At 34.5% G+C, this 15,479-nt stretch overlaps 1 protein-coding gene across 1 annotated transcript in view; it reads right to left on the bottom strand.

Moving 5' to 3' along the window:
• LOC113511170 (uncharacterized) overlaps window positions 1-14,611 on the bottom strand; it is a 244,882-nt gene extending 230,271 nt beyond the window's left edge. The window contains exon 1 of the mRNA XM_031912233.2: window positions 14,485-14,611. The gene's annotated coding sequence lies outside the window, so the exon portion shown is untranslated. The remainder of the gene's footprint in view (window positions 1-14,484) is intronic.
• Window positions 14,612-15,479: the final 868 nt, after the last annotated feature.

Here is a 15,479-nt window from a genome sequence, read left to right as displayed (position 1 = left end):
TACATTTACTTTAAATAGATTCTTATTTATTCTTGTTAATATATGTATATATACATATATATATATATATATATATATATATATATACACACATAAAAGAAGACACTGCACCGATCCCAAATAAATGGAAAAAGGCAAGGCAATGATGATGATATTTATATACACATATTCGTAAAAAAAAGGTACTGCGATGATCCATGGTTCTCAACCGACTTCAAAAAGAAGGGGGTCCTCGATTCTTCTCATTTGTAAACGGATTTGGAAATTCTTTTTTTTATCTTTTTATTATATTCTTACAGTTAGTTTTTAAATTTTATTATAAAAATCAACTTATTTTGCCACAATGGTAGTAGTTTTTTTTTGTGGTACACAATTTAATTCTAATTAAACTTTTATTAAAACCATGACTTTACAATTAAAAAAATTATATAACTAATTAAAATCACAAGTTTTCACTTAAGTAGATATAAAACTCCACCAACAAACGTCAAGGTACGTTGACAACACTTTGAAAGTCTTATATTTTGACTGCATTATTTGATAAACCTAATATAATCTTCATCTAGTATTGTTCAGTGCAAACACCATCGATTTTAACCTCATTCGCTGCACATAAACCACCCTCAAAGTTCGCCCGATTAGCCAAGTCACTGCCAGTTTTCGATTTATCCTCACTTTCTTTCCATTCTTTCATTACAGCAGCTTCCGTAGTAAAAATACCCAATCCAAGGATATATTTTAAATCGATTGGAGGACGCTCATCATTTTTTCGTCCGAACACAGTTTGAAGGTCAATATAATCGTTTCCTTCAACTTTCCTGTTTCTATTCTCTCGTGTCGATTCACTACTATCATAAAAACTTCCTTCTTGATCCATTGAACCTTGTCTATTAGCTTTGAAGTCGTCATTTCTATATCTTTCAAAATTATCCGGCGTGCTGTCGACAGCATCAGATGTTTCGAAACACACTATTAGTAATATCATTATTGACAATTTAAATATCATTTCGAATGACGCAATTAACTCACGAAACTTGATTTGTTTTTATTTATAACTGTTGTTAACACGTTTGGTACGTGCATTAACGATGAGTGCAGACTTGTTACTACATAATTATGAGATTAAACTACAGGTAAAAACTACAATGGTTCAAGTTTGCACTTCGCTACATAGTATAAAACAAAGCCGTTTCCCGCCGTCTGTACGCTTAGATCTTCTAAACTACGCAACGGATTTTAATGCGTTTTTTAACAATAAATAAAATGTTTCAAGAAGGTTTATATACATATAGTTTAATATTATTTTGTGTTAATTTGTTGAAGTATAACGATAATTGTTAAATATGTCTAAAGAAATCAAGTCGACTGAGATCTTTTACGGAAAACGTTGCCCCATCCGTACGAGATATAACAAAACAATGTATGGTGGATTTGTTTCTCTTTTATATATAGGTCTACAAAAAAGTCTGCGATGGAATATGATTGTCTTTTAAGGATAACTTACTATACCCGTTTAATTCATACTCTACGCAACACGCGAATGCAAAAAATGTAAGCGTAATACGAGGGTAAGGAGAAAAGTTCTCGGTCTGACACAGAAATGGCATTCTAATCAGCAAAAATTTATTTGTCTTGCCTACGTACATATGTCATTATTTCGTATGACAAAGAGCGAGAGACTCTGGATCGACTGTGTCGAAGTCGAGGGAGATTTTTTTTTTTTTTTACTGAAAATCACAGTCTTTCGTTTGTCAAGCCGAAGAACTTTTCACCTTACACCCGAATATACTCTACTATCCGTGCCAAACCGGGGCAGGTCGCTAGTATAATGTATATATTACTATTACACGAAGCGTATTTAATCATTTATATGTATAAAAACCGGCAAAAAATATTATATCGATATTCACAATAGGTTCTTTTTTGCTTTTAATTTTGTTGCTATTGTACTGCCTGTAAGTGTTGTATCACGATTTGTTTGTTTTGTCTATATCTTCGTCTCTGTGACGTTCTATTTACATACATACATTTATATCCTTTCCAATACATTCATACAAGCATCATAATTATAAGTTGAAGGTTTAAAGGTGGTATATGACAGTGAATTTACTGGGTACAAAGCAATAACACCTGATTCCTCAGGAATGGCAACGCACGGGGAGTATCATGGGCGAAACAGTGTACTCTGTTATGTCCATGATACTGCTCATGTCTATAGACGACGATTAGCACTTTCCATCAGGTGGGCTGTCAGCTTGTTTGCCATTTTAAGTTGCATAAAAATAAATAGTAAGGATGGATGTCACGCAGTAACTGCGCCAATTCTAAACCGATTTTGATAGTTATTTTTGCAAACGATAGCGTTCGCTTTCGTGTTTGTCTCGTAATCATTTCATTAGGACTGAAACCACATTTCATTCGATTTTAAAATAGACAAGGTTTTCAATTGTATTGTATTTTTCTATGCATGTTACCTAATAACTGCGTCAATTATAAACCGACTTATTTATTTATTATTTTATTTAACTCTTTATTGCACCATAAATAAAAATATACAATGACAAGTGAATAATTCAAGTGAAATACAGTAACATAAATACAGATTGAAATATACACATAGAGGTACAAAAGGCGGTCTTGTCGCTAGGGCAATCTCTTACAGACAACCTTTAGTTAATGGAGAATAGATAGACTTCCGAAAATCCTTTCTGTTTTATTCTAGTTTCAGATCCCATTGAAAATTTATCAAAATAAATTCAGTAGTTTAGTTTTTGAATCAAAATAATTAGTGTTTGCGCTTGAAGCTGAGAATTTTGACTAAATAAAATATAAGTGCGTGCCTCATTTTTTTAATAAATTAAAATAAATACAATATCTGTAAAAAACAATGTATTTAATCCGTTAACAAAATTTGAATGTTTGACCTTCTAAATTGAATACTATGTCTATGGTTCTAATATTATAATAAAAATTTTAATTAAAACAAAGGTTCTTCTTCTTAATCGTTAACAAATCATTTGGGGTGAATGTTTGACCTTCTATTCCCAGTCATTTACGGTTCTATTCTGGCCATATCGTCCCTCGCACAATCCATCCATGTCTTTTTAGGTCTTCCTCTTCTCTTATAGCCATCTACTTTCATTCTTAATACTTTTTATTAAAACTTCTATAATGCTTAAACTTGAACAACTAGTCTTTCCAAAATTGAAATTAGTTTTTCTTGTAAACACAGTCTTAAATTATTTCCTATAGCCCATTTGTTGCCTAAGCACACATAGGAAACCTTTCATTTGCTTTTGTTTAACCCGTGAACGACTAAAGTAAAATACATTACTGTATAAATTTGCATAACAGTCCAGTATTTGGCAACTTTTAGCGTACAAAGCAAGCTAGTATAAATTGGTAGGACAAACAGAGTCGTCACACGGCAAGCTACAGTTGGATTTCGTAGTTTGTACAGGTGGAATGAATTATGGCTGCCGCTCGACAGCTCCGCCGCCAGCTGAATACGGTTACTAAGTATAGTATTGCATTATCTGTGACACGATGCACTTTATAAACATGAACGCGCCATATTCTGTGGAGTTCGTTATGTGATGTATACTTTTGATTATGGAATTAGTTGAATTCTGCTATTTCGCCCGCGTTAATTAAGGATGAAAGTTTGTCATTCAGGAATGTTGTTCCATCTATGCGTCCAGTTTAAATCAACATAGAAAAATTATAGCTTCAATTGTAACTACACAAGAACAAAGTACACAGATTGCAAAAAGAATTACAAAAATCAAACAAAATCACGTAACATTAACAAATACACAAAAATGATGCCATTACGTCCACGCACATTGTGTTTTACCTTTAAAGGAGGCATCGTCAGGCAAATTTTCTTTATTTTATTTTTAATACTAAAATGACATAAGAGTTGACAGTCCGCCTGATTGAAAGTAGCAGTACCAGGCCTGTACCAGTAGGAACATCTTTGTTGGAATGACCTTTTCTATAAAACTATGTTACCACTCAAATTAAAAAAATCCATCATGGCGGATCACGGCCATTATGAATAGGCGTCATGACAGACAGAGTTATGGCGCCATTTTAAAAATAGCGTTTCACTAATAAATATGTTTTTTTTTTTATTATAAAATTAACTACTGTTTTTTATAAATTACGTGGTAATAAATAAAAATATTAAAAAATTGTGTTCAATGTGATAAAATACAAATAATAAAAGACGTTTTAACTTAGTTTTCAATAGATTTAAACCGGTGAATAAACAATAATTATAATTGATATAGTTTAGTATAATTAAAGTTTACATGTATTATCTAATTAATTAATGTTTGTTCATATAGTAGTCGAACTGATTTCTATGTAATATTATAAATTTTGCTGAATTTGTAAAATTAACTACTACAACTACTCACCATAGTTCCTACCATATATCGATATGAACTGAAATTGAATTAAAAGTAATGGTATATTACGAACATAAACAATACTTAAAATTATATATGAACAATTATATTTGTATTAGAATTTACATTACACGCCTGTCAAAAAATTTGATAAGAAATTGTAACAAAGTAAAAGAAAGTAACTAAATATAAGTTTTATTGGTCATGTATTTCGTAAAATTTGAAAATTTTATATTATGAACACTTTTTATAGCAACTGTCGATATTGATATATTGGATGAAGGCATATATAGTGGTACAACACTATGGATATTCCTTTACTTTTCTTTTTATAATTTTCACTACGTTGTTACTTAAAAATGGTAACATGCATTTCAATTATTTTTCTCCAGGGTCCGTTGATACAAGACCGGTGCCAACTCTCATACCGCAGTGATTACTTGCTCTGTGTTCACCACAACGACACCATTCCTCAAACGCCTCTGGCTTATATTTATTTTATTTATTTAAAGTTGCTATTAAAGTACAAGATTAATGCACCGACGGGGAGCTATGTCTAGCGTAACATAATAATTAAATTGCTTTCCAGTTAATAGTCACAAGAGCGTACGCAGCATGGAATCCAATATGGCCGACTGGACTTTAAATCAATTACTTCGAAGTCTTTTAAAGCTTTTAATATTTCTCTAGGGTATACCCACTTAAAGCACACAGATTAGTTTTTTTTTTTTTTTTTTTTTAGTAAATGTAGCTAAAAGTTTTTGCGTTTGCAAAATTTTGGAGAATTTTAAACAGAAAAATAAATAGGTGTGGAAATTTGAGTAACTTTTTTTTACTGTTTTGATATTTGTAAACTATATATAGGTATTAATGGCCCAACATTTACATGCCTAGGTATAGTGAAACTACATGTTTCACTTATGCTTTTTATATGTAACACCATGTTATGGGGGGAAAGGGATTGTTAGTAATAGAGATTGAGAATCCCATTGCTAGCAATATACCCAACCAGGTCGACCTCCTCGCGGTTCTCCCTGGATACTATCATGGTTAATTCCTGATGAATTCATCATGATGGGCTAACTGACCTGTTTTCATTCTCATCGATCACCCTTCACTGGTGCTCCGCCAGCGTATTCCGTTAGCGCAGGCGGGGTTACCATACCATTTACACCCATTGAAAAAAAAAACCATGTTATTTTTTTTACAGCATGGGGGCAAAGGAGCGTTAGGCTCACCTGATGATAAGCGACTACCGCAAGCCTTGATCACCAACAGCATTGCAGGTGTGCTGCCGGCCTTTTAAAAAGGAATATGCTCTTTTCTTAAAGGTTACGTCGCATCAGTTCGGAAATACTGCCGCTGGAAGTTGATTCCAAAGAGTGGTTGTGCGTGGAAGATAGTGCCTTGAAAAACGCACGGTGGAGGACCGCCACTCGTTCAGATGGTTGGAATGGAACTTTATTTTATGGCCACCATGTGTACACCATGTATCTTATATTTCAAATAAAGAATAAATAAATAGATGTATCAATGGAGGTCATAACGAAATAATAAACCAGTGTATTTTTTTAACCATCCCGTTACGTATCGGTTACCCTCTACGTATAACTATTAATACCTACAGAAAACCAACACATATGATTGGATAAAAGTAAAAGAAAACGTATCAATCACTTACTGTATACGTAATTGTATCAATTAATCTGTACCTTAAAAGTATTTAATAGTTTCCCCTCCTCTCCCAGTTAACTTTCGAAAAAATAAATCATTGTGTCAGCCGTGAACTATGCACTGCTGAATATAAGCCTCCCCTTGGGGGGATTTTGCCAGTAGTTGCCACGGTTGACAGGCGAGTTGTCAACTATAGTTAGGCTTTAGTTATCTTTAAGGAAGGACGCTGCTACCCGTCCCCCGATCACAAAATTCCCTTAGTCGCCTCTTGCAACACCCACGGGAAAGGAAGGAGAAAAAACAAATATTACAAAAAAAAAAACAATTATATTTAACTCTAACTATATTTAAGGTATTTATTTACTATTAAATAAGCGAATAAATGAGTATACTTTATTTGCATCATACAATATAAACAATACAATTAATCATTGAAACGTTACAATTGTATAAGTACAGTAAAGCGGTCTTATCGTTGAGCAATTTTTTCAATTTATTTATTTATAATTTATAATAATTTAAATACAATTTACATTATTTATGTTACATTATATAATTCATATTGTTAATATCTTTACTTATATAATGACATTTAATAATTTAATTCTATTTTAATATTTATCAAACACAAGGCACGCTGTGGTTGCCTATAAATGTAAGAACAGTGAGATCTAATCTGCCAATGTAATGTATTGAAATGTTTTGCTGTATCTTATTTTAGTAATCCTATAAATAAATAAATAAATAAGACCACCAACAAGGGTAATGAACTCATTGTTGTACAAGTAGGCATGATTATACTGTATAATTATTATATATTAAACTGAAACAATTTGGATACAATTTTACAGAAATAAAGGACAAAACAAAACTCCTTCTAAATCCATACATAAAGCATACAGGCAATAAAATGTCCGTTAAAAAGAATAAATCATTAGAACAAAAACATAAACAAACTTTGCAGTTGCTACTGTCGTATCGGCCAGAATGGCAACTAACCGCCCACACGATTGTATCCATTATGAAACCTTTTAATACTAATTGTACCTTCGGACCTACCTTCGTCATTTTGATACAACCCTTTCAAAACATCTATTTTTAACTGCACAATTGGAATAATGACAATTAACGATAATGTAAGTTGAAAAGTTTCGAATTTTAAAGTCACAATCAAGTGCTGAATGTGATTAATAAAAGCGTTCTTGTGTAAATTCAAACAACTTGCCTTTTTTCCTTTATACAAAATAAAATGTAAGCCAAACAGCAATTCATCTGGGTTTCATCTGAAAACTTTGTGAAAACTCCAAAATAATTTACACCGACAGATACCGACAGGGACGGAATAAGAGAATCCCGTGGAAATATTATTAAGGGAAAACGTGTGGCGGAAAAGAAATTTTCCTTTGCCTCTACGTCCGAAATTTGCGGAATAGAATAATTGAAATATATCCGAGTGCTCACTAATGGAGCGTCAGCAGAGAGATGCGTTTTATATAGCAATTTTCCGGTCTTTTATACTTTTATAACTCGGTTAATTCTCAAAGGTATATAGTTATAATCACTTTGAATATATCACTGCAAAATATATTTAAGCTACAAATTAGATTGCACGTACTTGTGAGAGAACAAACTATGGCATTACCACGGAAATTGTCAGTCAGTCAATAGTTTTAAACTGCTTGTGTATTTATATTGTTGATTTTATTACTTTTTTCACTATTTCAATTTTATATTCCTTTTTATATTAATACCCGCCCACTATGTACTTTTTATTATAACACATTTGTGATTTGTTAATCTTTGCCGGGTGCCCACGGTACAGGTTCGCCTAGTGTGGCACCAATCGTATCTTGTGTTTGTAACTTTGTTTTTTGTCAAATAATAAATTTCTATTTCTGCTTATTGTATATGTAACTGACCAAAGAAATACAATGATAAAAGATCTCAAGTACAATAAAAACCCTTTAAATTCTCGTCATCATCATCATATCAGCCTCTAACTGTCCACTGTTGAACACAAACCTCTTCTGGGTTCGCCAATAGATGCCACGTTTGGTTATTACAGTTAGGCTTTGGAGATGTTCTAAGACGCTACTGCCCATCCCTAGCACTCCCTTAGTCGCCTCTTACGACACCCACTAGAAAGAAAGGAGTGGCCTATTTTATGCCGAAACTACACGTCCAATATCCCTTTAAAATCCTTTAAATATCCTATAAATATCCAAACGGGGGCGAGGACGGAGCGAACACAGAAAAACTCTCTAAATGATTTATAAAAGACAGGAATTAACGCGGTCATTTAGGTAAAATATGATAATTTACCTGATTATCTCGACCTTTCGACCAGGCTACAACGGTCACGTAGTCTGATACAAACTGATGATAAACTCCTATAAAGCATAAACCATGCATCATGAAACTAAATACTCTCTAAATGTTAAGTCATCGAAACATTAAACCAATTATATAGTCATTTTCGTTAATTTCAGTTCAAACAATCGACGATCGATCGATTTCTGTCGAAAAAGTCGACTGTAACCGATTTATCTGAGCTCAAAACCTTTGTTGTTTCATAAAAAAATATATAAACGTTTATATAGTTTGCATAATAAATTTTTATTATTAATGTCACTGCCATAACTTAAAACGGAAGACAGCGTGAAGGCACAGCTGTTAAGCAGCATAATTAAATGAGGCAGGTGGAGATGACTGTATAATTTCTCCATTATCCTCCAAAGTGGAGCTCCGAAAATACCTGCAAGAACCTGAATCATTTCCTGACTACTGAAACTAATTCTTTATCAATTGTTACATGTCACACATCGATGATCTATTGTCATGTTGTGTTAAGGTGTAAAAGACTCAGTTTTTCATTAATATCTTAATGACAAACTTTTTTTTTATACAACTTAGAATAGCAAACAAGCTGACGACCCACCTGATGGAAAGTGGTAACCGTCGCCTATAGACATGAGCAGTACCATGGACATAACAGAGTATACTGTTTCGCCCATGATACCCCGCATACGTTGCCATTCCTGAGGACTCAGGTGTTATTCCTCTGTACCCTGTAAATTACCTACTAATATAAGAAAATTGTAACTGGAAGATTCCTTTACATATATAATATATCCCATATTTAAAATAAAATCATACGTATAAAGCGTCTAAATAAAAGCACAAGAAGCTAAAACAATACTTTTTAAATATCTGGCTGTTTGTCCATCTGTCTGTATATATAAACATCATGCAAAATACGGCATTGCTACTGTATCAAATTAAATGCGGTTATTACACTTATGTTTCTGAAGATATAACTTAAAATCCTGGTATAGCTTAGATATTGGTATACCATCTAAAAGTTATCTTTTTTTAAAATCCTCACGAACAAAATTCCTGGCAAAAACTCAATATCATCACCACATCAGCCTTTAACTGTCCACTGCTGAACATAAGCCTTCCCCTAGGGGGGTTTTGCCAGTCGTTGTCACGCAGGCAAAAACTAGTCCTTAATAATATGGTTTGGAATTATGGAATTGATGCTCTCGAGATGTGTTGCTGGCGAAGGATGCTGAGAATTCCCTGGATAGCAAAGCGCTCGAATATATCTATCCTGACGCAACTCCGCATAAAAGATAGGCTCTCGACAGTCTGCTATCGGAGAATTCTTGGCTACTACGGTCATGTTGCTCGACGACAGTCCGACAATCTGGAGAAACTAATGGTTGTAGGCAAGATAGAAGGAAAAAGACCACGCGGACGATCGCCTAATCGATGGTCGGACCAAGTTACCGCCGTTACGGGACTGTCAATTGCAGCTGCCCTGCGAGAAGCTGAAGACCGTGCAAAATGGAATAACATCATAAGAGAGGCAACAGACACCTTTCAAGGCCACGACCTTCAGTAATGAAGAGGACGAAGGGAGAAAATAATATGGTTCAATGATACTTCCAGAGTAAATAGAGTTATTGGACGCCAGCTACCAATTTTTGTCCATATATATGAAGACAGTGATTAGAAATAATTGACATAATCGCTTGAGCGTTAGTACTGTTGTCACGCGACGTTCTTTGTCCATCCTTGACGTTTATATCATACAATAGCTACTTACCTTAAACTTAATGCATGTAAACTCAATGTATCGATTATTATTCTTGCGGAATTGTTCTTTTTTTACAACACAGGGAGCAAACGGGGAATGCGGCTCACTTTATGGTAAGTGACTACCGTTGCCCATGATCATTTACAACACTAACGGTATTACAAGTGTACTGTTTATTCCTTTTAAAAAGGAATATGCTCTTTACTTGAAGGTTATGTTGTCGTATCGGTTCGGAAATACTACTGCTGGAAGTCGATTCCAAAGAGTGGTTGCGCGTGGCAGAAAGTGCCTTGAAAAACACACGGTGGAAGATCGCCAGTGGTCCAGGTGGTTGGGATGGAATGGAATAAAAAATGATGGCTCTTTTTGTTGTTTTGATGAAACTGTACATTTACAGCTGAATGACAAATGATAATTAACAAGAAATTAAAGTGATCTTATAATGACTGCAGAGGAAAATATATTAGAAATGATGGAGCGACACATTAACCTAGTACGTGCAGTAAATAAAAATGTCTTATTTAACAAACTGTAGTACTTTTTTACTGTATTGTGTTAAATATTTGCGTGTAATAGTATATGCATTAATATTATTATTACTCCACAAATAATTCCCGTTTTTTAAAAAGAAAAAATATCAAATTTTAACAAAAAATATTGTTTAATCTATAGTAATTATTAACAGTTTATGGAAAAGGAAAACAGGAAGAAAATAAAACAACGTGTTTTTTTTTAATGCAACTTAGAATAACAAACAAGCTGACGGCCCACCTGATGGAAAGTGGTAACCGTCGCCTATAGACATGAGCAGTACCATGGACATAACAGAGTATACTGTTTAGCCCATGATACCCCCCATACGTTGACATTCCTGTGGACTCAGGTGTTATTCCTCTGTACCCTGTAAATTCACTGCCGTATCCCACCCTTCAAACCGAAACACAACCATGCAAACACGACTGCTTCACGGTAGAAACACGAATGGGACAGAGGTACCTAAGCAAACGAGTTTTGTACAAAGTCTCCCTCTGGTTTATGAAAAGGGAAAACATGAACAACATGACAAAAATAATAAAAGAAAAAAATAGTGGTAGCATACAGAAAAAAGCGAAACAGTTGATGAGAAAAATATATAAGTGTGTGTATGTATGTATATATATATATAATAATGAGTAGGGATATTTTTTATATTATTATATGTATTACATCTCCCATATCTAGAACTAACAAATCTTTTATCGTGCCTCCCACCAAATTGTTTATAATCACTCCTCTCCATCCAAAGGTTGGCTGGAAGAGATCGCTCTTAGCGATAAGGTCGCCCATTGTTTTCTCATTGTGATTATTTCTTGTAATTGTTTATATTTATAATAAGTTTACTATTGTAATCTTTTGGAGGAAACAATAAAGAGTATCTATAAGAAAACAAGAGATAGAATCATTTCATAAAAGAGTATTATTTATATTATAATTAATGTATATACTACAATACTTATAAGGTGTTAAAGGCAAATATTATGTTTGCTCTATGCAGTGAATTACCTAGAGCGAGCCCTAGACACAATACGGTATTACGGCCATAATCTGCCTCAATTTGAAATACCCACACATCGTGTACCGTGATACATCACTTTACAGAGTAAAATTAGAGGTATCCTCAACAGTATACCGTCATATTGTTTTGAACATCTTCAATTTTACATACCGTAGTAGTTTGTCCCAAAACCCTTGAATTGTATGTAGGTAATATTCCGTTTTAGGCTTATTATAGTTGTTTCCTTGCCAACTTTGTACTCTAGATGGATACAGCAAATGACTGATTCCCACGGGGATGTAATTTCAACCGCACTCCAATACTCTGTCTCGTCACTCAATATAACTAATAATAATTATATTATATTACTTAAGAACCGACGTTTTAGTACAATTTATTAAGTCGTTCCTTGCTGGCCGTACGTCAGTTTCTAATGTGAACCAAGATAGATTTATTGAGAGAACAGCAGAGAAAAGATGGACTATAAAAAATCGACAAATCTAAAATATAAACTACGTCGAGAAATTTCTAAATTAATTCATTGAGATGATAAAATAAGTGATAATAATTATATGGGAGATGATGCAATAAAGGATTAAGAGAAGCCCGATATGATGCATATCGTTACTAGGTTTAAGTTTGAGATTTATATAAGAATACTCATACCTTACAGCCTAAATGGTCGCGTACAACGCGGTTTCAGAGATGCTTTCTCCCACGAACACTCAGGTTATGGAATGCATAGAGACTCGTTTCTTCAAAAGGGGGTAAAGAGGTTTCTTCAGGTAATTATTGCAGGCGTTCATGAGATTTATATAAAAAAAAAAGAATAACAGTATCAATATACTTTGTTGGTAGTTTTTCTCGATTTAACTTACTATCACCACTGGCGATAGAATTATTTTATTATTTTTTGTTTTATTTAACACGTAACCTATATAAAATATGCAAGAAAACTGAATACATACACTTATATCCTGTACATACGTCTCTTGTTTCATTTACTTTCATGGCTTGTCTTTTACCCCCAACCAGTTCCACATTTACTTACCTCGTCCACGTTGTACGGCCTTTTTCCACTTTCGGTATATCTGTTTCATCAATTTTATTATAATAATCACTAATAGACACTTACCTTGCCTTATTCAATTACATTTCGGATCAGTTTTCACCGAGCCCGCATATTATCTACTTTATCTTTCTTTACGTCGTTATCGAGTACGGACATCGTAAATTAACAAACCTATCAGCTCGGATCCAACAAAATTACACTCGATTTGAATCAAAGACCCAAGATTGCCAGTCAACTATCTAGCAACATTTTACTAGTCTTTGTACAAAAGTCGTCTGCTTGGGTGTCTTTGTTCCAATTGTATTTCTGTCGTAAAGCAACTGTGCTTGCATAAATGTGTTTTGATTTCCAAAAAGTGGATTTTTATCATTATTATTTCAGCCGCTAGCTGTTCACTGCTGGACATAAGCCTTCCTCATAAGGGGAGTTTTGCCAGTAGTTGTCACGCTTGACAGGCGGGATGGCAACCGAAGTTAGGGTTTTAGAGCTGCTGCCCATCCCTCACCCTTCCATAACCGCCTTCTCCGACACCCACAAGAAAGAAAGGGATTTGGATATTGCAGTGAAATTAATGAAATAAAAAACAGAAACCATAATCTTCAGAAATGGCAACACATGTGAGGTACCATGGGCAACAATACGTATACAACTATTCTGGAATGCCCATAATACTGTCCATGTCTATTAAGCAACAGTTACCCCTTTCCATCAGTTGGGCCGTCTTGCTTGCCACTAAGTATTATTTAGTAAAATGTGACAATGCTTGCAATGAGTTATGGAAGAAATCTTAGACGTAATAGTGAACGTCTAGTGTATCTAAAATTGAAATGCATCATTTAGTGAGGCATATCGGAATCTACATTGATAGATGGGCGATATAAAATAACATGTTATTTTGTGGTGTGACAAGTGAGACAATCGAATCAAGATCACAATAGAAGGGAAAATCAGCATAATAGAGTAAAAATGATGGATAATAATGATTGTAATTGCCAAGGGTTCGATCAGACCTCTGTTCCAATAATACATTAATTAAATAAATTTGTCAACGACCTACACCATCAGTAGGAGTGAACCAAGAAATTAAAATTGACATATAAACCTTTGGCGCCAACCAGATTCGAACTCACGGCTGGGCGACACAGTGTAAAACAATTAGTACCGCTGAAACATTAAGACGAAAAATATTAACTAATACTATATACTTTTGTATTCTCCAATATAGACACTTTCAATTTTCATACTAATTATAGTTTTAAAATCAGACTTAACTTTGTTTGTCTGCTTACCTTCTTTCAAAATATGTGCGTCAACATTCATAATGTATTCAAGTTTGTAATATAAAAATGTTCTATAAGTCTTGAAAATATATCAAGTAGACGTCCCCATAGCAAAGGACTAGTAATGTTTTAATAAAATTCCTCTACGACTATCGGCGCGGCACGCATGGCAACACCATGTAAATGAACGTGGCTTTGTTACGTAAATCACATGCAAATATTACCCCGAAAAATTCATGGAAAATTCCGGTAGACCGGCGGATACCGTACCAGGACCGCAAAAACCGGTTCATTTATTTTCGTCCCAAAAAAAACCGGGTCGCTACCGGACTAAAAACAATGCCGCAGCGTGATTCAGCTATTACCAGAAGCAAATTGTGGGGAAGCATAATTATCAGGATACTCACCGTTAGAAGTACTCTAGAGCTGGCTCTCAAACACACAAAAGATTATTTAAATGAAAGCAAACACTACAACACACGCGTAACGAACGCCAAACAACGACTGTAACAACACATGCGCCCCGCACGGCGTCCGCCGTATGACTGACGGGCATCGTGTTTACGTCGGCACGCGCATGCGTGCAACTACCCTCTTTGTATTATTGCATACACGTAGTCACTAATGTTAAATCTTTATTCGATTTTAGACTTAAATGCTTCGGAATAAAGTACCCGATTTTTATTTGTTCGATTCCGCAATAAAAGACGTTGCATTTTGTGTAGACGCTTCAAGGAGCTTTGCAAGTTAAGGTTTGCACAAACGATGGACAATCTTCTTTTTTCCCATTAAAAGATGCCTAAACGGAATTTACACAAAGGAAAATTAAGTCCTCCGCAGTCTATATATTCCTTAACTGCACGGACTCGAACTTTTGAGTTTCCAATCAGACACACCATTCAAATATTCTTTTTTTTTTATACTACTTAGAATGGCAAACAAGCTGACTGCCCACCTGATGGAAAGTGGTAACCGTCGCCTATAGACATGAGCAGTACCATGGACATAACAGAGTATACTGTTTCGCCCATGATACCGCCCATGCGTTGCCATCCCTGAGGACTCAGGTGTTATTCCTCTGTACCCAGTAAATTCACGCCATATCCCACCCTTCAAACCGAAACACAGTTATGCAAACACAACTGCTTCACGGTTGAAACACGAATGGGGCAGAGGTACCCAAGCAATCGACTTTTGTACAAAGTCTCCCTCTGGTAAATATTCAAAAGCTTCTTAATAACACAGCAAAGTCAGGTGTGTTGTTGTTTTTTATGAGATTCCTCTGGTTGTTACAGATATTTATAGGTGGCTGTAGTCACTTACTGTTAGATGAGTCGTATGCTTCTGCGTTATATCTATTTTTTACTCTCTTAATTTTAGGTTTACCAGAAGGAGTCTTTGT

This window comes from Galleria mellonella, unplaced genomic scaffold (assembly GCF_026898425.1).
Source record: "Galleria mellonella isolate WM207_F2 unplaced genomic scaffold, CSIRO_AGI_GalMel_v1 utg625, whole genome shotgun sequence".
Lineage (NCBI taxonomy): Eukaryota > Metazoa > Arthropoda > Insecta > Lepidoptera > Pyralidae > Galleria > Galleria mellonella.
Note: the sequence above shows the minus strand (reverse complement) of the source record. Positions and strands in the feature narration are given on the sequence as shown.